Source organism: Chiloscyllium punctatum, chromosome 23 (assembly GCF_047496795.1).
Source record: "Chiloscyllium punctatum isolate Juve2018m chromosome 23, sChiPun1.3, whole genome shotgun sequence".
Taxonomy (NCBI): domain Eukaryota; kingdom Metazoa; phylum Chordata; class Chondrichthyes; order Orectolobiformes; family Hemiscylliidae; genus Chiloscyllium; species Chiloscyllium punctatum.
This window is the reverse complement of record NC_092761.1, coordinates 73,337,834-73,361,337: the sequence shown is the minus strand read 5'-3', so window position 1 is coordinate 73,361,337 and position 23,504 is coordinate 73,337,834.

Genomic DNA, 23,504 nt, shown 5'->3' with positions numbered 1-23,504 from the left:
TTCAACACTGACTCTCCAGCATCTGCATTCCTCACTCTCTCCTAATTTTGTGGGATTGTGCAAAATAGGATTTTCCAATTAGCCTCTTGGTGTCGTTAGACCATGACAGCCAGCGCAGCTGCTAAATGAAGAGGAAGACCCCCTGCCTCTGCCCGAGACAGATCCAGGGACCCTATTGGTTCAGCTATTGCTTCAGGGTACCTGTGAACAGTGGAAGACCAGATTCAAAGGCCTTCTTGATAAGATTTCACATTTTCAATGTTGGGGTGAAGGTGTATCCATTTTGGAACACTCCCTTCCCCTTTTACCTGCTGTGTGGTATCCTCCAGCTGCTTCTGAGCTGGAGGGTCACCTGCTAGCCCACCTTACATTCTAGTTGGACAGCAAGTCCGCACTTTGGTTGATCAACTTGAGGAAAATCCCAAGTTTCCTACACTCTCTCATTTCAGTCTGATAACATGGTCTTAATTTCCTCAGGAAAATCCCTGCACCTTGTGTTCAGCAGATCAATCACCAGATTTGATCCAAACAACATTAAACTCTCATGTATTTTGCTGTCTCTTATCAACACGTTTTGTTGCCCTGCCATCATATTGGAAGAGGACAATAAACCCTGCTTCAATAAACTAACTTGAATCTTCACAACCAGAAGGTGCTCTCTCCCCCCTTCATTGTGAGGACTGAATGATATCACAGCAATTACTTGTTTTCACACTTCCCTCCTTTTTGGCTATAGGCTTCCCATATAACCTTTAACTGAAAGATTATCTAGATTGCTGATTCTTATGTAATTTCTTGTGACAGTATTTAGTTCCATTTTAATTATGCAGATTATCCAGTCAGTGCCAATGCACAGGGTGGCACAATGGCTCAGTGGTTAACAATGGTACCTCATAATGCCAGGGAGCTGGGTTAGATTCCAGCCTCAGGCAACTGTCTTTGTAGAGTTTGGTCATTCTCCCTGTGTCTGTGTGGGTTTCCTCCAGGTGCTCTGGTTTCCTCCCACAATCCAATGATGTGCAGCTTAGATGAATTGGCCATGCTAAATTGCCCATAGTGTCCAGGGACTTGTAGGTTAGGGGTAAATGTTGAGTAATAGGGTAGGGGAATGGGTCTGGGAGGATTGGTGTGGACTCATTTGGCCAAAGGGCCTGCTTTCACACTGTAGGAACTCTAATGCTCTATACTCAAGGTTTTCTGCATACAGACAGAATTGACTACTTACAGTCAGCTCTTCCCATCCTGGTTCAGCTAGAAATGGATCAGCACAGGGTCTCCCAGGAAAGTCCAAGGAAGAAGAGGATATACTCCCATTTACAGCATCTGCAGCCATTGTTATAAAAGTCTCAAGTCTGTTAATTAGAGTGAGTAAGTGAGTGAGTCAGTGAGTCTACAACAGTCACTGATCTTATTTCATCTGGTGATCTTCCCTCCCCAGCTGCCTCGAAGCTTATAACCCCCCCAATCGCACACAGCTTTGTTGCCTCTGTTCGCCTTCCATTCATGTGTCTGACAAATATGCCCCGAATGTGCCTGCTTCCACCACCTCCCAGTGGTGGTGCATTGCAACACTCCATCCCCCACTGGGTGAAACATTTTCATGCACTTCTCCCCTAAACTTTCCCTCTCTCACCTTGAACCTGTACTCTATTGTAATTGACCTTTCCATCTTTTGGAAGAAGCCACTGTATCCACCTGAGTTGCCACTTTCAGGCATCTGTGGACCTATATGAACCTCTGTATGTTAATGCTCCTAAACATTCTGCCATTTATTGTATATTTCACACCTGAATTTGATCTTCCACATGATCAAATTACATTTGTCTGGATTAAACTCCACCTGCCATTTCTCTGCTGTAATCCTGTAGGATGTCCTCCCTGAACATAGCTGTGATATGCTCCCTAACCAGTAATACTACTCTCCCACCACTCTTGCTTCCTCCTCTGTCTTCTCCAAAAAATTGATATCCTGTCCCTCTTTTGACCATGTCTCTGTGATAGCAACAACATCACAATTGCATGCATTAATCCAGGCTCTAAATTCACCCATTTTACCTGTTATACTTCTTTCATTGAAGCAGATACAATGTCACCTGCCACTTCATCACCCCACCATGTTCCCTGGCCAACATCTCTGTCTCAGGTTCGCTGCAATGCTTCAGTGAAGCTCCAGTGCAAGCTGGAAGAACAACATCTCATTTTCCAAAGACCCTGCAGCCTTCAGGACTCAATATCGAGTTCAATAATTTTACAGTCTGAGCACCTTCTCCCATCTCCTTACCCAATCCCCACACACCAGACTTCGTCATCAAAGGACTGTTTCTACAACCAACCCATTGTCAGCCACTAATGGTTCCCATTAGCAGCTACCGATTTCCTGCATTAAGCTTTACCCATTCCTTTGTCTGACCAAATGTTCCTCTTTGTCTCTCTCTCTCTCTCTCTCTCTCTCTCTCTCTGGGATCCATCTACACCAATCATTTACTCCTCGCTCTCCCCATCCCATTGTTAGCATGTAGACCAGCATTTTCATAGCAGCAAACAGCTCTGAAGAAGGGTTACTGGGCCCTAAATGTTAATTCCGCTTTCACTCTGCATATGCTGCCAGACTTGCTGAGTCTCTCCAGCAATTTCTGTTTTGGTTCTTAAATTCATTATTTTGTTAAATCCATAAAGCCAGAGTACAAACCCTTTTTTAATTTCAAAAATACATTTTATTCATAAAATGATCTACAAGAGCATAACAAGGTTCTAAATCATATCTGGAGAAATTAAAAAGTTACGCAACACCAGGTTATGGTCCAATAGGTTTATTTGAAAGTAAAAGCTTTTGCAGCGCTGTTCCTTTGTCAGGTAGCTAGTGGGGTAGGATCATAGGTCACAGAATTTATAGTAAAAGATCAAAGTGGAAATACTGAACAAACTTAACAATAATCTTTGTTAAATCTTTGATCACTTAGAATGGGGATGCAGGTTTCAAGTGATAAATATGTAAATCCCTGAACTTCTTTCAAGTCACAGTCCTGAGATAACTTAAAACTTATTTTTAAAAATGGTGACATTTCAGCTCAGACAATGCATTCAAAATGTACCGTCTTTGCAGAGGGTAATAATAATACATTGGAAAGCTGACGTTGCTCAGATCTTCACCACAGTTGAAAAAAAAAACACATTTTCCAGGTAACTATTTATGTTCATTCAGAGCTACTGAGGGTCTGTCAACTGAATGGACTTTTATCATATGCTTTTCAAACCCCATTATAATTTGAATGAAGTTTACAATCATCTGCCTGGCTGGTTGTCACTGATGTCGATTGTGGGCCTAAATTTGGAGATGACGCTTGCTTCATCTACTGACTGCAGTGTCCACTCCTCAATGCTGTCATCCTCTCTTGAGTCCCAGTCAAACTATCAAACATCTTGGCCTGAGGTGCAGATTCAGTTAACAGCCTGCTTAATTACTGGCCTTTTACACACCTTCATTTTGGTCATTCGGTCTCCTGTGCTTCTCAGTACAGCAAGGTCAAAAGCATTTGCTAATCACTTCCCACACTGTGCCCACAGCAGAAAGATAACGTCACTTTCTCCACAACAGAAAGGTAACACAATTTCAGCTATTGCAATGGACACTTTGCTTATAGCCTGTTCAGGTATCAATGATCCTTCCTTTCTTGACAGGATCTGATAGTAATGCATAATTGCAATTAACTTACAGCATTGTCCAGATATTTAGGTTCTTCGGTTAGCTATTTCTTTCAGTGTGTTGAGGTTAACTGTTTTATGTGTGTGGATAGCCCAATGGCAGGATTTTAAGTAATATTTTTCTGTGACATTCTTGAAATTTTTCAAGGGCCACTTGTTTTTAATGGGGGCTATGTTTGTTTTTTTTACACTTTTTTCATTCTCATTAACTCTTTCATTAGATGAGATGCAATCAGATAATAACAACTGGCAGAATCTTCCCAGGCCCTAAACAATGTGGGCATTGGCAGGAAGGCTAGGAAGCTCACATGAGATCAATAGTAAGGAGATTCCCAACATTGAGAGTAAAATGTTCTATATTCCCAAGAAGCTTTAAATATGGAGACAAGATTCTCACTAGTGGGAGGTGAGAGGTCTATTTACAAGTATTAGCATGCATTAATATCCTCATAATGTCATCATCTCACCTCATTGTTATGCAAGTTCACATTATACCATCCATGAGATAAGACAGTCCTCGACATAGCAGTCATAGAGATAACGTGACAGCTGCATTTCACTGCCAGCTCCTCTAGGCTTTCATATTGGACTCCAGGCACCAATATCTCAGAGTACACTCCAATGACCCCAAGCAACTTCCAACCACCAGGACATTCAGGTCCCTGCCAGCAAAGCTGGGTGCCAATTTCCCTCTGCCCAACAAGTCATGTCTGTAAAATTGACAGAAATCATGCAAAAAAGCTGCAAACTGCCAGCTTTTGACCAGGTGCAAGATTGGGTTCAAAAGATGGTGTGGGACCAGGAACCCTGAGATGTCCTGGCATTAGCCATTCTGTCTGTTACTCATACCCACTACCTGTGATTACCTATCATCACCTCACCATTCTCCTCCTCTCCCCACCCCAACAACACCCTTTCTTTACCTGTAGCTCCGCCTAACCCCATATCCAGTCCTGAAGAAGGATTATACCTGGAATGTAGACCTCTCCACCTCCTGGTGTTGCCTGGCTTGCTGTATTCTTCCAGCCTCCTGTTTGTCTACTTAGCTATTGCTTCAGTATTTGACAAGCAGGAGAACATGACAAGTGGGGGCCATAGAGGCATGGTACATAGGTTTGGGAAGTTAGCATGAGAAAACTCAGGAGGACCCATGGAGAGAAATATTCCATAAAACTGACACTTTGCGTATTCCTGGTATAATTCAGACTAATACGTTCTGTATCTGTGGATGGTGTATTTGGACCGGCAAAGCAGAATTAGAAGAATTCATTAACATTCTATGTAATTTGGAATTCTCAGGTAAAAGTTCATCTGCACTCCATATGAACGTAGGTAAATGGGCAAGTGATAACGTGGATGGGTGAATCAATGGATAGTTGGTTCAGGAGGCTGATTGGGTTGGGGGGTGTTTGGAGGGGTTGGGGCACATATTCTGGTTGGGGTAGCATTGAGAGAGAAGCTCAGGTCAGATCAAGTTTGGTAATCAAGAGAGAGCATTGCGTTGGTTGGAATAGTTAGGTTTGGTTCTAGGAGCTAGTGCTGGTATTCAGTTCAATTTTGCTGGCTAATCTTTGAGTTAGACCAGATATTAATCAGTGTAATAGTTCCAAAGTAAGCATATAGATAAATCTTTCCCTAAGTTCAGGGTTGCAGAGGTTCCAAGCATCACAAATCATCCCACTAGAAGTTTAAAACTTCCTGAGCTAATGCAATGTATATGTGTATGCACCAGGACTGCTGCACTGTGCAGATACAAATCAGAGACTTAAATCCCAGGTTTTTTTTAAGATTAGATTTCCTACAGTGTGGAAACAGGCCCTTTGGCCCAACATGTCCACAGCGACCCTCCACAGAGTAACCCACCCCCCTCTGACTAATGCACCTAACAACTATGGACAATTTAGCATGGCCAGTTCAACTGACCTGCACATCTTCACTGCTCTGAATGTCAGATTTTTAAAAAAAATTCATTCATGGGATGTGGGTGCTGCTGTTTGGGCTAGAATTTATTGGCCATCCCTAGCTGCCCTTGAACACGTGGTAATGCACTGTCTTTTTCAATCACCGCATTCCATATAATGTAGGCAGGCCCATGTACCATTAAAGAGGGAGTTCCAGGACTTTGACCCAGCAATACTGAAAGAATGATGATGTGTTCCCAAGTCAGGATGGTGAGTGGCTTGGAGGGGAACTTGCAGGTGGTGGTGTTACCATGTATATGTCATTCTTGTCCTTCTAGATGGCAGTGGTCATCCGTTTGGAACTTTAGTGTAGTTCTACAGTCCACTTTGTGTCATGGTGGAGAGAATGGATGTTTGTGAATGTGGTGCCAATTCAAGTGGCCTCTTTGATCTTGGTGGTGTCAAACATCTGAGGTGTTGTTAGAGTTGCGTTCATCAGGGCAAGTGGGGAACATTCTATCACACCTGTACCTTGTCAATGGTGAACAGGCTTTAGGGAGTCAGGAGATGAGCTACTTGCTTCTATGACCCTGAGCCTCAGACTTGCACTTGGGCAGAAAGATTTGGGCAAAAGTGATTATTTTAGATTATCATTAGATTTTTATTGTATAAATCATCAAAGCCATATTAAGTTGGTTGGAGTTTAAGATAAGAATAATAAACACACTTTGCAAAATCTGGCTAAATTTTCCACTTCCCATTTTCTATTCTATTTGGTAGATGCACTGCAAACAGATTTTATCAAATTCTGAGTAACAGAGAACAAGTGAGTTTAAACTCAGGATGACTTAGGGATTTATACTAATTTAATGACAAATCTATCTAATTTTTGAAAGCAAAGTAAAATTAATCTGAAGTATTCATTCCTTGACTTATCTACTTATATGCTCAGAGTAAAGTAAACACTATATCTGACATGCAAATCCAAAACTAAATGGATTCCTCAAATTTCATTCAATGTGATAGTACTGTAGACTTCTATAAATAAGGTACTTAGAGAACCTTAGGCTAGAATTGCAATTACTTAAAGCAGCCCAATTTCCTGTCATACTGTGTTGCACACAGTCTTCACAAGCTCCTTCTGGTACCCCCTATGTTGTCAAGATGCACAGATGGCTGTCTGATCAACTACTGGCCTGTGTAGAATAGTAGAATGTAACTTTGCCTCTTCTGTTGCTGCTAATTTCACAACAGTGGGGCTCTGCTGGCCAGCTAGGAGGCACTCTCAGGAAATATATTTCTACTGGCAGTATTGTGTGCCAGACCTGTCCAGAAATGAGGCTGGTGTATAAGCTCAGGCTGCACTGAAACTTTTTGCTTCCTGTGGAACAATTTCTGACAAAATTCTGGAAGTTTACATTCAAATATTTAATAAAAATAACTTGCAGAATTGTTAGTGTTATAGTGTGAAGAACTTGGCAGTCATTTTTCCCATAGTAAGCTCATACAAACAGCAATGCGATGATGACAAGACAATCCGCTTCAGTGAATTTGACTGATAAATATTGGCTAGACCACAGAGAAGAGCTCCCCTGCTTACAACTGAATAGCCTCAGGAGATGTTTCACAACCACCACAAACTGAAACTTGGTTTAATATCTCATCTGTCATTGTGACAGTGGGGCATTTCTTCAGAACTGCAATTGAGTGGCAATCGAGAAATTTATTCTCAGGTCATTCCCATGGGACTTGAACCTGCCACCTTCTGCCTCCGTGGCTGCGGTTCACCTCATGAGAGGCTAAATGGTGTATTTTCAATGTCAGATGCATTGTTGGGCACCAAGGCAAGCCCTTTACAGAGAAAACTGCATCAGTTACAACAAACAGCAAGATGACATATTCTGCTGCCAAACCATACAGACATCTCTCAATGAGTCTTATTAATTGGGTCTTAGATTCTCTTTTAATGGTACAATGCAGAGAAGACATTGGCTTGAACGTTTTTATGAGTGTTGTGGGTGCTTAAATCTGGAAGAAAAGCAGAAAACAGTGGAATTACTCAGTAGGTCAGGCAACATCTGTGGAGACAAAGAAAAAAAAACAGGGTTAATGGCCTGGACTCCCTTCCTCAAGGTGAGGAGCGTGATTGGGAAACTTCTCGGCTTGGCCCGAGGGACTAGAGAGAAAGAGTGAACCAGGACACAGCCTTCAGTTTGGTCAGGTTGGGCAGAGGAGGGGTGCTCCTAACAGTTAGGCATGGAATGTCTAAAAGGTCTAAAAAAGCTGAGGGATTTCATGGAAGTTATGACAAAACTAGAAAGTCCCTCAGTCCACACCCTTAACCCTCATATATTCTCACCACCACCTCTCCCTTTCCCACTCCCATCTCATGCCTCCTGAACAACCCATTTGGTGCCTCATGCCGCTCAGGTCAAGGAATGCTCCTCATGACTCACCTATCGAGGTACTACTCAAACCTCTCAGACCCATTCTGCTTGAACCAAATCCAAGCTATTGGAGTTCCAGATCAATGCACACACAATAGAATGCAAAGAACAATTGAAACGCATGGTGAACATAGTTGGTGGTTGAAAGGGTAGTGTTGTCAGGTAGGTGAGGGATTATGGGGTCATGTCAGGTGGGAGGAGTAGGTGGAAGGATGAGCCAAGAGTTGGTATCAGGTAAGTGGATGAGGGTTGAAGGGTTGGGTTGAAAGTTGTAGAGTGAGAGTTGTCAGGAGATTGGCAGGGTGTAGCTGGAGGGTGGAGTGGGGTCAGTGGTGAGTTAGGAGTAAAATTTGATAGTTATCCAAGAGTTAGAGTACATTTTTAATCATCTAATATTTCCTGAGTAACAACTAAGCTGAACTGAGTCAGAACCCTCCAAACTCTCTGACGATAAGGGACTGTTCAGAGCTTCCAGACATCAAGTAACTGCTGCAAATTACTTTCAATTTCCTTAATGATTACTGCAGAGTCAAGTACATTGAAACTTCTGCATAGTCCTGATGTGCAATCCACCCAACAAAAATGACTATCTGGCCATCAGTGTTTCTGGACCATTCTTTAATGCGGACACCAGAGGCTGATCTTTGATGAGATGAATGACTGTCAGGTAGATTGTAAATATTCAGTAGGCTATCACACAGTCTTGTTTACACCAGTCCATATTTTAAAGGCATCTGTCTCAAATCTCCTATTCAAGACAGCTGTGAACATATCACCATGAAGCAACTGGAGGATTATGATATTTGGGCGTACAAATCTCTGGAGCTCAAGCCACAGAGCCCTCTCATTACTGAGCCAAATGCTTTGTTCAGGTCAGTGAAGCGTTCCCAGAGTTGTTCTTAATACTCATCTTGGATTTGTTTGGCAATTGTCATGATAGTGGTAAAATATGGACTTCCATCATAGAGGAATTGCTGCAGAACCCCAATAGGTCTGGGCAACAGCTATGGAGTGAAAACAGAGTGACCATTTAGAGTCCAGTGACTCTTCTTCAGAAACAGACTGGTTTCTCTCCACAGATGGTGTCAGACCTGTTGAGTTTCTCCAGCAATTTCCATTTTTGATTCAGATCTTCAGCAACTGAAACTCTTTGTTTTATTTTAGTTTCTAACTAGAATGATCTGATTTTAATAGCTGAAACTTCCCATGGATTGAAATGGTTTTAAAAGTACAAATGCTGATCTAAATTGGCTGCATCAATCCAACTGACCACAGAATAAGGCAAGTTCAGGAAACTAAGTTGGAGGAAAATAATTGTCTAAATTACGATCACCATTTTATCGAAAGACAAATAAACCTGTCAACTATGTCAGGTCTCAAAAAACTTGCATCTTCTGTTGTAACTTACAGTTATGAGAAGTTGCATATATTTGACATGAAATAGTAGCCTGCAGCTATCCACTTTGGAAAGACAGTTTAGCTAGACTGAGAAATACATAAATGAATGAGTTGGAGGTGCTAGTGTTGGATTGGGGTGGACAAAGTTAAAAATCACACAACACCAGGTTATAGGATTAGTGGTGCTGGAAGAGCACAGCAGTTCAGGCAGCATCCAAGTAGCCTGAACTGCTATGCTCTTCCAGCACCACTAATCCAGAATCTGGTTTCCAGCATCTGCAGTCATTGTTTTTACCAGGTTATAGTCCAACAGGTTTAATTGAAAGCACTAGCTTTCAGAGTGCTGGTCCTTCATTAGGTAGTTGTGAAGGTTAAGATCATGCTCACAGAATTTATGGACAAATGAGTATAGTGTCATAGAAATAGATACAGTCAACAATCCTAAAACTTTCATCTTTTATCATGGGATATGCTGGTTTCTGTTCTTCGATATGTAAATCCTAGAACTTCTTTTAAATTACATATTCAAGAAGCTTTTTAAAGAAGACGTGTGAAGTCTGTCTGTGTCCTAATGCCAAGTCAACTGACAAGCCCTCTGTATAGTTGTGTGTGTGATGCAGTGGGGTAACCTGTAGTGTAACATGAACCCAAGATCCTGGTTGAGGCCATCCTCATGGCTACTGAACTTGGCTATCAACTTCTGCTCAAAAACTTTGCGTTTTTGCTTATCCAAAGTCTGCTTTGGAGGATGGTCACCCGAAGGTCTGAGGCCGAATGTCCCGGACTGTTGAAGTGTCCCACAACAGGGAGCAAACACTCCTGCCTGGTGATTGTTGTACAGTGTCCGTTCATCTGTTGTCATAGCGTCTGCTCAGTCTCGCCAATGTACATTGCCTCAGGCCATCCTTGCCTGCAGTGTATAAGATAGACCACACTGGTTGAGTCACTTGAGTACTTGCTGCGTACATGGTGGGAAGTGTCTCCACATGTAATGCTGTGGCAGGCTTGTATGGTGTTGTCCTGAAGGCTAGGCAATTTGCAACGAATCATGATCTGCTTAAGGTTTGGTGGTTGCTTAAAGGTGAGAAGTGGAGGCGTGGGGAAGGTCTTGAGAGATGCTCATCCCCATCGATATTGAGTTGCAGTCTGCGGAGAACATGGCATCGTCGTTCGGCTCCTGGGAAGTACTGGACAATGAAGGGGACCCTGTCAGTCACAGTCAGCATCAGTAGTTGTTTGGCAGTAGCTGTGGTGTTAGGTTGAAATTTAACACACTAACGACCCTGATGACTTCAAAAGAGTGTAGTCTTTATTTTGCCTGTCTGTACTAGGTACGCTGTCCACATTTTAACCATATTTGTCTTATATATTTGATGTCACGGTTTCATTATTTTTCTTGGGTTTAATGAGTGATAAAACTCCTTTTCTTATCCTCTGCAAGAAAACCTTGAAATTGGCTCTTTAATTTTGAACTAGCGCTACATTTTGATTAAAGTGTGATAACTGTGTATTAAAAAGAAATAAAATCTTGGTGGCAAGAGGCTGAGAGAACGGGGTGGAGTTTCAATCCCTACCCAATCTCACTTGTTTGTAATGCAACAAGGATCAAACTGGAAGCTCCTTTGGCAGGTTTGAAGGCCCACTGGGTCTCTGCAATTATCTCCTCAATCGTTGGACATAGGCAGTTTAGGAGAACATGTGTCGTAATTTTCCCTTCTAAGGATACATGGAAATGCTCCAATCATTTCTGTAGCATCTCCCTTCTTGAAAATAGATACATTTTTTGCATTCTTGAAGTAGAGGAGTTTTATTTTAAATGTCTTCTCAAATCTGTGGGATGAGTGGGGAATGGAGTCTTGATGTGAGGAAAATCCAACTAGCTTTGATACCTCATTTGAAACACGAGTTGGGCTACAGTAGGGTTGTAATAGACAACAACAAGCAACACCATGGTGGCACAGTGGCTCAGTAGTTAGCACTGCTGCCTCACAGCGCCCCGGGACATGGGTTCGATTCCTATCTCACAGAATCAAACCCTGGGAATCAAACTGTCTGTGTGAAGTTTCTCCCGTGTCTACACGGGTTTCCTCCGGGTGTTCCGGTTTCCTTCCGCAATCCAAAGCTGTGCAGGTCAGGTGAATTGGCCACGCTAAATTACCCATAGTGTTAGGGGTATATATAGGGTGGGGGAATGGGTCTAGGTGGGTTACTCTTTGGAGGGTAGGTATGGACTTGTTGGGCTGAAGGACCTGTTTCCATACTGTAGGTAATCTCATCTCAAAAGATCCAAGACAAACTGAAAGCCACAGATAATCAACAATATTTATTAATTTAGACACTCTGGGCAGGCAGTTCAAAGATGACCAAAAGAAAATGCATCTTCAATTAAGCAATAGCGACCTTGTTTCCCTAAATCTGTTTGAGATGATCTTGTATGTGTTTATTAATGGTCTGTTGTGAAGCTTCTAATGCTCAATGAGGATAAACTCTCTTCATTTAATTGCACTGTTCACTCATGATTGTCAGTTTTGAAGGTCATGGAGATCAATTACTTGTAGCATGTATAGTGGAAACTGTTTACTATCCCAAACTTGTATTACTCTGCTGCTTATTACCAGAAACTTTCAAACCTTCTTCCTGCTTTTGTTTATTTTTGTACAGTTCATGCAATTTCATCATATCGAGCGTTCACTATTGTATTTCATTTCGAGGTTACACTACTGAGCATAACTGAAATTAAACCTTTTTGCCCTAAATTTAGTAAAAGTCTTTCAAACAGTTCCAAGTGGGATTCTCAACCTGGTCTAGGTTCAGGATTCCAGAGGTGGAAGGCCACTTAACAAGACAATCCCTTATTATAAACTTTCAGAACTGACACTACTTGCTGATGAAACTTTACCATGATTGCAAAAAAGGTCAAATTTGATGCAAGGAAATGTTCATTTCTCTCAACCACTCAACTTCATTTAAATTTCATTTATCATTATGCTGCTACAAATGATAACTTGTCCTCTCTTTACCATTCCCCGGCACCATCTCCATCACTACCAAAACAATTTGCCATTATGTAACATTTTTACCGTAGTGAACCACCCCGAAGTCCTTCACCAGCCTTCGGCCCAAGCTATGGGGAACATAAGATCATGGACTCACACCTGAAGTCAAGAAGACACCTCAAGACTGAAAGAGAGGAAATAAAACCAATTTTATTCGTTCTTGGGAAAAGTTGTCATCTCATTTATCATGTGGCATCAGTTATACTTGGCTTTGCGTTTCGATAAATGACATCATTCTGTTTTCAGCATATCACATGCTTCTGATTTATGATGTGGAGGAGCTGGTGTTGACTGGGGTTGCAAAAGTTAAAAATCACACAGCACCAGGTTATAGTCCAACAGGTTTATTTAGAAGTACAAGCTTTCAGAGCACCTCATCGGGTAGCTAGTTTTGGGTCTAAACCTTTCCATTATAACCCTTCATCAGACCAACTACCTGATGAAGGAGCAGCATTCTGAAAGTGTGTACTTCCAAATAAACCTGTTGAACTATGACCTGGTGTTATGTGTTTTTTAGCATCTGATTTAGTCAGAGTTTCCGACATGGTAAATAAGCATAAATACTAACTCAATTTTGGAGCCCCATTTCAATATTCTTATTTCCTTTCCACAGTCGAAAACAATTATTTCTGATACTTATTTATGGAGACAATGTATATCAGTCAAAAATGGATTTTCAGACTTTTTAATCATACCATTTACAACCTGCATGAAATGTGATGGTGCAGAGGAAGAGAGTATTAAAAAAAAAACAAAACGAGAACAAAAGTTATTAAAATTGATTTGCATCCTTATAATGATGATTATAAATCAGGTTACAGAACTAACTAACTAACTGTGCCTTTATCAAGGTGTTACAGTACATCTACAGCATTGACACCTACAAAGTGGAAAATTACATCGGTATCTTATGTCCACAAAACAAGATTAAACTAATCCAGCAATTGCTGCTTCATCGGTCTGCTCATAACTGTCAGAAAAGTGATGGAAGATGTCATTAATAGTGATAGCAAGTGGCACTTACTGTTTAATAACCCCTCAGCAACCTCTCCCTGATTGCTCTTAGTTGTATGGACGTTACACTCTAGCTCTTCCCCAGTCTATATAATTACTGACCTGCTGCTCCGCTTCCCCAGCCCCCCACCCCACTCCCCGCTGCCACCCTAGGTTAACCTCTCCTGAGTGGCACTATCAAACCTCACTGCAAGGATATCAGTGCTCTCATTTTTATATGAGTCTCACCTTCCCTAGAAAACATCTCAATGAAGCATATATCTGAAGCCCTCTCTCCTACACAAACTCTTTAGCCACATGTTCAATTATATTCTGTCTCTATTCCTAGCTTCAGTAGCACATGGCATGGGTAATAATTCTGAGATTATTTCCCAAGATGTCCTGCTTTTTGGTTCACTCTCTGGAATGGACATTGCAGGACTTTGTCACTCTACCTACCATAATGAACAAAAAATTCTATCTGTTTATCCTTCTGTTTCAGGATGCCCTGCACCTGCTCAAGACACCCATGACCCTGGCACCAGAGAGGCAATATATAACCCTAAAGTCTCTCTTGCGGCCACAGAAGCACCTCTGCGTGCCCCTGACAAGTGAATCTTCAATTAGTATTACTCTACTATGTCCCTCCCCTCTATACAGCACGGCTAGCTGAGGTGCCACTACTTTAGTGCTGCTGCTGTCAACTGATGGCTCATTCCTCCTCATCCAGACGGAATACGCGTGTGTCAGGGAGACAACAGCAGGGGACTCCTGCACCGACTGCCTGCCCCATCTACCAGTCTATCTTCCTGTGTCTTGGATGTGACCCACATTTCTATAATTTCTGTCTATGACACTGTCCGCCACTTGTGTGCTTCTTAGTATCTCCAACTGCCACTCAAGCTGATCCATTCATTCAGTAAGCAACTGAAGCTGAGGACATTTGCTAAAAATGTAATTATCAGCGATGCTCTCAGCCTCCATGACTGACCACCTCTTGCAGGCTGAACACAAAATCCCACCAGCTGGCATGACTGACCCTCTGTTGGCTGTTAGCTTGTAAGTTAAATTTAATTAGTTACCTAAAAATTACAATTATTACTTTTTAACTATTAACACCCCCTAACTTACTCATTCCCTGCACTGACCAGAAGATGAAGTAACTGGATTAACCCTTTAGAAAGACTGAGACACACTTTGCCCGTACTGCAGTGAGATTTCCTCACTAGTAGCACCAAGGGCATCAACAGGTTTAACATAAACTCGTATGTGACCAGCACCAGCCAATTAGAAGCCATGCTCCTTTTTTCTCTGTGATGTCAGAGAGATTGCTTCCCTGGATTGGATGGCTTTGGCTCCTCCTGAAAGGAACATGCCCAAATTGACAAACCTGGCCCAAACAAGGACAATAAAACTGAATTTCAAAGATGCAGTGAAAGTGACTGCTTTGACATCAAGGCAGCATTTGACTGAGTGTAACACTAACATGCCCTCGTAAAATGGAAGTCAATGAGAATTAGGCAAAGTCTCTTCAATGGCAAGAGGGACATCAAGAGCAAAAGAGGGTAATTGTAAATGTTGGATGCCTTATGCTCATTGAAACCTCTATTATCAGTATCTTGAGGGATGAAATTTAACTGAACCCGCTACAAAAAGATTGTAACTACAAGAAGAGATGGAAGATTGGGAATTTGACAGTGAGTAACTTGCCTCCTGACTCCCTAAAGCCTTTCCACTATCTAGAAGTCACAAGTCGTCTATTATGGAATACAAATAGTTGGAGACTTCACAAATATTCCCATCTTTAATGATGGGGCAGTTCTGCAGATCAATGTGAAAGACAAAACTTTTCACCCAGAAGTGCTGAATAGCTTATCCAACTTTTATCGTCCTCCCAAAGTTCCATTATCACAGACACCACTCTTCGATTGATTGAATTCACTCCATGTGACATCAAGGACATGTTGAAGGCACTGGATATTGCAAACACTATGGACCCTGACAACATTCTAGTACTGTTCCTGAAGACGTGTCACATCCCTAGCTAAGCTGTTCTAGTACAGGTACAACATTAGCATCTACCCAACAATGTAAACAAACACTGTTTCAAGGACCCCTCAGCAAAACTGAACTGAATAGTCATCAGGGTGTAATGATTCAGGAAATCCAATGAGAAAGGAGCACCATTTATTGTTCAACACAGGACTGTCAGTTATACAGACCCATCCTTGGGTCAGATTTTTTTTAACTAAAAGTGCTCCCATCACCAAACCACTGTGGGCTTATTTTTATCTATTAACCACAACCAATGAATTGCCGAAGTTTCCAACTGAATAATTTACATGTGAAGCCCATTAAGGGCAGTGGAAACCATCAAGGGTGAGGGAGAGGTAGGAAGAGCAGGTATAATCACTGGATCTGTTCTATTATAATTTCCCCATCAACCTGTACAGAAACACCTTCTGGCTCAAATTAACCTGTTTAGGCATGTAATGACATGCCTCTGGAGCAGACCTGGGCTTTTGCTATGAATGAAATTGTGTGCAAAGCCTGTTAAGGGCAAGGCAGACCATCAAATGTGAGGGAGAGGTAGGAACAAAGGTGGAGGAATTAAATCAAAATGGAGTAGTAAGGGGAGATAAGACACTTTATCCTCTGTGGCACCTACATTTATCTAAAAACACAGAGAGTATTGGAAATTGCATGTTCTATCTCCAAGGTCACCAGAGAGTCATGGTAACCTATTTTTTTCTAATCAACTAGTTCAGAGAAGTTAGTAACCACCTCTGGAGCAAGTAGAATTTTAACCCAGACCTCTTGGTTCAAAAGTTAAGGATATGGGCCCAATATCATGGTATTACGCATCGTAAAATGCATTGCATCGGATTTCTACGACCATAGTTGTTTACTTTCTAATTTGCAGCTTAAAACAAAAAAGTACTAAGACACAAATCTGCACTTTTCCTTCACCATTGATGAATAGTAGTGAATATACTGGTTGATATGAATGCTGTTCACTGAATCAGTTACGGCATTGAATGAAGGTCTGACACTATTTTATGCAGTAAGATTTTGTCTACATTTAGAAATGGTAGGTTCACAGCATTCTAAACATTAACAACACTTACTGTTCGCATTCATGCTACATTTTGGTACATCTCACTGGTCACACAAATTGCTCTCTGCACCAGACACATTTCCTGGCTTTCTGCTCAATGTTCCATCACATTTCATCAGCTGAAAGGTCTAGGCAACCATTGTAAGGCACACAGCTACAGCTGCTGAATGTTAAAACAGCAAGACCGAGCATAAATTGCAGGCTGGAAGAGCAGTCTTGATCCATAATACATATTTCTTGACAATAGTGAGGTGATGTGTAAATATCACCATCATCTCGGCTGACTGGCTAAAACAAACATTCAGCTCTTGAATATCAAACTTTTTCTTTAAAAGAAGAGTCCCAGGCACTGCTGGAATCATCGCCCTAAAGCAGCCAAATGTGTGTAAACTCTAACCTGATATGCTGAGTCTCCTGGGTATGAAAACAGTTGGCCTGAGTTTAGAGACTTATGATAATGTTTCAACAACTATCTTGGTTTTATTTGCATACTTTGAAATAAAATCTCTCTTTAAACTCTCTGAGGAATACATTTAAGGATGGACAGTAAATCAAAAATTACACAGTGTGGATTTATATAAGGCGACAATAAGCCGTTAAACACTAATATCAGGGACTAACTCAAGTGCTTAAATAGTAGATTTTGCCAGGCATATAAATCATAAAATTGTTCAACATAATAAGTGCCACAGAATTACTTCACTGCTTGAAAACTGGATAGTTGTACCAACAATGACATATGTAAATAATGCCTTTAGTTTAATTAAATTTCCCAATGTACTTACAGAAATGTTTCAAAACAAAATGTGGCACTGAGCACATAAGGAGACATGAGGTCAGGCCAACAGAATGGCTTGGATAAAATTGTTTGGTTTAAAGAATGTCTTAAAGGAGGTGAGGTGGAAAGGTTTGGGGCGACATTTCTCGATCTTGTGGCATGACCAGGCTGTCACTACTGGTGGAGGCATTAAGGTTGGGGATGCTTAAGTGTCAGAGTAAGAGGAGTGCAGATATCTTAGAGAGTTGTGGAAATTGGCATTCCTAGTGCTCGAGCAAACATGAGGTTGAAAATCTATTCTGGGTTAAATATGTGAACAGATATGGTGTCAGGGAGATGAATGGAAACACTATCGAGAGGGCAGAATTTGGACTGAGGACTGAATACAATGGATTTTATCTTTCTATGATGGAAAATTAATCAGTAAAATAGGCAACACATTAGTCATAAAATAAGTTCAGAAAAGGAAGGCCTTTAAGTCCTTCTCCTGACATTTGTGAGATATGGATTTTATTGGCTGAGCCAGCATTTATCACCTCCCCTAATAGCCCTTGAGAAAGTAGTGGTGAATTTCCATCTTGAACTGCTGTAATCCATGTAGTGTAGGGACACCCATAGTGCAGTCAGGAAGGGAGTTGCAGGATTTCAACCCAGCGATGGTGATAGAATGGCAATATATTTCCAAATCAAAATGGTGTGTGACTTGAAGGGGAATGTGCAAGTAAGTTTTTCCCTTCCAAAATAGCAGTGTGACAGTGTCCAATTACTGCTTCCATATCCTTTTCTGGCCAACTATTCATCAGTCATTTCATGAAAAAATCATTTCTAGTAGGAGTCCTAGCTATTCCCTTTATAATTGTGAACCTTTACTCTCTTCCCTGCTGTCCTGTTCATCTGAATATATTATTCTGGTTTTACTTATTCTATTCTGTGAAGTGTCTAATAGATATAAAAAAATCCCCTCTGAGATCCATTTTCAAGGTTGAAGAATCTTTATTTTCAGGTCATTCCTTATAGCTATTTCCCTTTGTCACTGCTATAATGCTGTTCAGGCCCATTCAGGCAGAGTTATTCAAACATAATAGAAAATGGTTAATAGAAGGCAGTCATCAGTAATTGCAGGTTTCACTTGAGATTGTGATCCTTTTCTTTGCTATATATTCCATGTTTTGAAATGATACATATCTGTGAGAAACCACATCTGGGAGGTAAACAGCCCGTTCCTGTGACGGACTGTTCTTTATTCTATATTGTATTTCTGAAGTTTGAAGATACGTAGGACTGAGGTTCACATCCAGTCCCCAAAGGATAGAATGGAAGCGATGGTGTAAAAATGACAACAGCACTATACCGGTTTCTTACTCATCCTTATCCTGGGTATTTTATCCGCAGCATAAGAAGCATAAAGTGGTCAATTCACCATAGGTTAAATGTAGCTATAAATGATCAATTAATGGCCTTGGAACAGCCTCTTCCTGTCACATCAGTATTTTACCCATGCTAGACAAAGTTGGTGCCAAGTTTCCTAGCTGATAGGTGAAACTGGGCGGCATTGTAACAACACTAAGGGACAATCTGTGTTCGGGGACATGGCTTCTGAAAGTAGGACTCACTACCTCATGACAAAGCTTCAGGACTTCTGACCTGGATTCTGTTCTTGACCCTGTTTCTTAGCAACAAGATGTTGCTACCATAATGTTTGGTTTTGACCCAATCAATCATCTGGTTGAAGATTGTTCCACAGTGAGATGAGATTCCTCCATATAATTCCCTCCGTCATATGGACAAGATACAACTCCTGCTGCTCTGCTGCCTCTTGAACAACATTAACATTTTAGTTAGGCCCCCCGTCCATTTCGATTACATTTGGTACTAAATATGACAATCTTTGTCCATTATAGTGGTTCACTGCTACCCCCAGTAAGTCTGCTCCTTTGTACAAACATTACAATAATGCCATTGACTCGCCTGTAGAGTCAGTTTCTTCGGTAAGAGAGGAAGTTGAGTTGTTGGTTTGCTAATCGGTACTTTGATGACAATAAGCCACTCCATAGTGGACTGGACTGGTAGCTTTACAAGGCTCTATAAAGTCAACATTTTTCTCTGAAAAAGGGTTCAGTTGTCTCGGTCCATGCTCAAATTCCCAATCCTCTGTAGTACCTCTGCAATCTTGTTACCTTTTCAAATCCAGAACTAGCAGCAAAGTGGCTAAAGGATTTGTTCCAAACTGTAGTCCATTATCTAAACTGACAAAATCACATCAGGAACCCCGCATGCAGTGAATATTCCAGACAACTACCTCTCTGGTGGTAGTACATAACGGTTTCTCAACAATTCATCAAGAAAAATAGCTAGCAGCAAGAAGGAAAGAGTATCTGTTAAACATAAATAGGTCTGTTCCCTGTTGTTCCTGTGATCGAGTGGAGAAGGTTCTAGAGGTAAGTAGTCCTTCCTGCGAATGAAACAAGTTTTACAGTCGGCCAAGAGGTTCATGATCAATTTCTAGATCCCTGATCCCCACATTAACTGAAACAACGTATTGTTTACTTTTGCATTATATTAAACGTCTTGAATCATATAATTGTTCTTTTCTTTCACATGAATGACTGTAAACTAGTAAAGGAAGAGTCCTATGTGTTGAGGTTGTTGTATGGTTATGAAATTAAACACCAAAGGAGACATGGTACTCTGAAGGCATTCAGATGAGTATATGAATAGGAAGGGTTTAGAGGGATATGGGCCAAGTGCTGGCAAAGGGGACTGGATTACATTAGGATATCTGTTTAGCATGGACATGTTGGACTGAAAGGTGATGTCACCTTTTTTTTATAAAACCTTAAGTTATTTCAGGACTGTGACTTTAAAAAGTTCTGGGATTTACATATTAACCAATTGAATCCGGCATCCCCATTCTAAGTGATGAAAGATTTAACAGCAATCTAGGTTTACTCAATACATTGCATCAGTTGTACGAGACTTTAATCTTTTACGATAAATTCTGTGTCCTATGATCCTGCCCAATTAACTACCTGATGAAGGAGCAATGCTCTGAAAGCTAGTCCTTACAAATAAACCTGTTGGACTATAATCTGGTGTTCAAAAAAAGAGTGTCTTTGGAGAAACTGACTATTGGGGAGAGTGTTGACATTTGATGTATGTTTGTGAGATGTGGACATTGCTAACTAGGTCAATCACAGCAGGTCAGGCAGCATCCAAGGAGCAGGAAAATCGATGTTTCAGGCAAACGCCCTTCATCAGGAATAGAGGCAGGGAGCCTGCAGGGTGGAGAGATAAATGAGAGGGGGGTGGGGGTGGTGAGAAAGTAGCATAGAGTACAATAGGTGAACGGGGGTGGGGATAGAGGTGATAGATCAGAGAGGAGGGTGGGGGAAGGTAGCAAAGAGTACAATGGGTGAATGGGGGTGGGGATGAAGGTAATAGGTCAGAGAGAAGGGTGGAGTGGATAGGTGGGAAGGAAGATAGGCAGGTAGGACAGGTCATGGGGACAGTGCTGACTGGAGATTTGGAACTGGGGTAAGGTGGGGGGAGCGGAAATGAGGAAACTGGTGAAATCCACATTGATGCCCTGGGGTTGAAGTGTTCTGAGACGGAAGGTGAGGCATTCCGCCTCAGAAAACTTCAACCCCAGGGCATCAATGTGGAGTTCACCTGTTGCCTCATTTCCCCTCCCCCCACCTTACCCCAGTTCTAACCTTCCACCTCAGCACCATCCCCATGACCTGTCCTACCTGCCTATCTTCCTTTCCACCTATCCACTCCACCCTTCTCTATGACCTATTGCCTTCATCCCCACCCCCATTCACCCATTGTACTCTTCGCTACCTTCCTCTACCCTCCTCTCTGACCTATCACCTCCATCCCCTCTCCCACTCACCTATTGTACTCTATGCTACTTTCTCACCACCCCCACCCCCCTCTCATTTATCTCTCCACCCTGCAGGCTCCCTGCCTCTATTCCTGATGAAGGGCTTTTGCCCGAAACATCGATTTTCCTGCTCCTTGGATGCTGCCTGACCTGCTGTGATTGACCTAGTTAGCAATGTCCACATCTCACAAACATACATCAAATGTCAACACTCTCCCCAGTAGTCACTTTCTCCAAAGACATTCTTATCCATTGGAAGAACACATGATAATCATGATGAACACAGTCACTCGTGTCTCTTGTTTACTTCCTTGCAGAAACAACATCGGAAAGAGGGAGGGAACCAGAGGAAATCACACCGCAGAAGGCAATGGTGATCAGTGGAGTCTCGATTGTCTGTTGCAGATTGGGAGATTGTGAGTTCCCAGATACCCTACATAAAAAGCCATTTAACTTAATAATCAGCAATCCTTCATGTCAAGAGTGAAATATGATCAACTTCACAACGTTAATTTGCAACATACAGGGAGCAATTTCAGCTTTTTTTTCTTCCTAAGTGTCTTTGCATGTGTAGCACCTGTCAGCAACCTCTTCCAATAATGATTCATCAGAAGAAACGTTGCCTGCTGAGTGTGCACCATCACAGCAACCTTTCACACAATATTCAAATACTCAACAGTGAAGATACTCCATGCCTTTGAGACCAACAAAGCAGAGCATTGCGTTCTACACCAGCCTCCAGGCAGTGTTTTGCTTCCTGGACCGTGAGGTACCCACAGAGTGACTGGAAAAAAAATCCAAATCTTTGATCACTGGTTTCAATTGGTGCTTTGATAAACTTAACCATTTGCAGAAGAAAAGCTGTTCCACTCCCCTGACTCATGTCTAGCAAAGGTTCGGACTTGGGATGATGTTGGTAAACGAGCACACTGGCAGGCTGCTGTGCCTTTCCAGCTCCACATTTTATCGATTCTGATTTCCAGCTTCTCCAGTCCTTAGCATCTCGAAAGCATATTTTTGCCTGCTTTCTATTCCTGCCCCAAACTCCATTGACCCAGGTGAAGATCCTGCACTGATTTCGTTTAAAGGAAACAAGCAAATTCAACTGGCTTAATTTAACCTAATTACTGTTCGAAATTAAAATATTTTTACTAAGCTTGGAAATTAGCAACATAATGAACAGATTCCCTACAAAAAACTTTCTTCCAACTCTTTCTCCATCCTCTTGATAGAACTTAGAGAAAAAAATACAATCATTTGGCCCATTATATCTGTGCTAGCTCATTCTATTGAACGAAGGACTAAGAACAAAGAACATTAAAGCACAGGAACAGGCCCTTCAGCCTTCCAAGCCTGTGCTGATCCAGATCTTCTATCTAAAACTATTGCCTATTTTCTAAGGATCTGTATCCTTTTACTTCCTTCCCATTCATGTGGTTGTCCATGTTACATCTTAAATGATGCTATGGTTCCCGCCCCTACCACCACCGCCGGCAATGCATTGCAGGCATGCACCACCTTCTGCATGAAGAACTTTCCCCTCTCACTTTGAACTCGTGACCCCTAGTAACTGAGTCCTCTACTCTGGGAAAACGTTTCTTGCCATCCACCCTGTCTACACGTCTCATGATTTTGTAGGCCTCAATCAGGTCCCCCTTCAACCTCCTTCTTTCCAATGAAGATAACCTTAATCTACTCAACCTTTCCTCATAGCTAGCACCTTCCGTACCAGGCAACATGCTGTTGAACCTCTTCTGCACCACGTCCAAAGCATCCACATTCTTTTGGTTATGAGGTGACTCAAACTGTCTGCAGTATTCCAAATGTGGCCAAACCAAAGTCTTATACAACTGTAGCATGACCTGCCAACTCTTGTGCTCAATACCCTGTCCGATGAAGGAAAGCATGCTGTATGCCTTCTTGACTACTTTACTGACTTGTGTTGGCACCTTCAGGGTACAATGGACCTGAACACCCAGATCTCTCTGTAAATCAATTTTCCCCAGGACTTTTCAATTCAATATAAAGTTCCATTGTTCTTAGAGTCATAGAGATGTACAGCATGAAAACAGACCCTTCGGTCCAACCCATCCATGCTGACCAGATATCCCAACCCAATCTAGTCCCACCTGCCAGCACCCAGCCCATATCCCTCCAAACCCTTCCTGTTCATATACCCATCCAAATGCCTTTTAAATGTTGTAATTGTACCAGCCTCCACCACA